Source organism: Aplysia californica, unplaced genomic scaffold (genome assembly GCF_000002075.1).
Source record: "Aplysia californica isolate F4 #8 unplaced genomic scaffold, AplCal3.0 scaffold00104, whole genome shotgun sequence".
Lineage (NCBI taxonomy): Eukaryota > Metazoa > Mollusca > Gastropoda > Aplysiida > Aplysiidae > Aplysia > Aplysia californica.
The window spans coordinates 1,554,752-1,556,119 of NW_004797374.1; positions in this window are offsets into that span (position 1 = coordinate 1,554,752).

Sequence of the window (1,368 nt, forward strand, 5' to 3'; positions counted from 1 at the left end):
AAGTACATCCATACAAAGTTTCATTTAACTGCTGTCAAATTCAGAAGGAAAAATATATTTTTTTAAGCTGTATTCTTTGCTTTCAGTTTTTATTGTACACGCTTTAGGACCCATCTTCCGAACTTTCGTAGCACGTTTTCGTTGAAAAAAAAACAACCAATGAAATAACGGCGTTTATTTTTGTTTCACTTGATATAAAATTCGGCAACCGAGATTTTGACTGTTTAAAAGTGTCTTTAATGAATATTTTGACTTCTTTTTATCTGATATAGAGACGTTGTTTTACTTTCTGAGAGAGAAGAATGTAAAAAACGTAGCGACATTATACGTCGAGCATCTGTTTAAACTGAGGCAAGGATCAAAATGTTGTTTGATTCAATAAAATATTTTATCTGGGCTGCATTGCAAAAGACAGGTAAGGGGCGGTTGGTTATTTGCACTGTTTCGGGGGTGGTTCTGGTTAGTACGTCAACGTTTTATTGAGCAAGAAAAAGAGCTGGCTGAACACATTCTAAAAAAATCAGGAGACTATTAATAGCGAAGCGTACTTCTGAAGGAAGCTATCAGAGCCGTTTTATTGGTATGGATACCGTGTAATATTTATGTCCTTCGCCCACAGTTCCAGTACTGGTTTATTGAGCCCTGGGGAGAGGTTGTGTCAAACACGCGTTATATATAATATACAGCTGCAGATTTTTCTGATGTGATCATTTTGATTCAGTATGCAATCTTTGAAAAAATATTGTATACATGTTTATTCAATAAAAAGTCGTGTTTACAGCCTATGAGGCAACATTGTTGTTGTTGTCGTCGTTGTTGTTGTTGTTTTTGTTGTTGTTGTTGTTGTTGTTGTTGTTGCAGCTCTTGCTGCCGCTGCTGATGCTGGTGCTGGTGCTGCTGTAATTTAAAATGTGTTATTTTGGTTGTCTTTGTTACTGTTGTTGTTTGTCTGTTTCGAAGTTCTTGTAAATTAAACTTTGATTGTAAAGCAACAAATAGGGATCGTTAAATTGTGTAGTGGTCTTGTTATTATTCAAAGTGAAATAACATTTTTCTCCCTTCAACTTGTATAACGTAGGCCTAAAAATGAAGACCAATGGTTTGCAATTAGAAATAATTATTATTTTAGAAAGTCACCATTATTATCACTATTATTGTTATAGTGTTTACTCAGTCATAATTCATTGAGAGCTGAGAATAATGGTAGGCCTACAGGAATTCTCAATTACACTCCTTTCACTATTCGGTTACATTCCAAAAGCAGTACCCTCCACCCTCACCTACCGCCCTCTCCACCCTTTCTTCCAGACTTCCCCATCACCGAACCACCCCCACCTTTCTCTCTCTCTCTCTCTCTGTCTTTGTCTC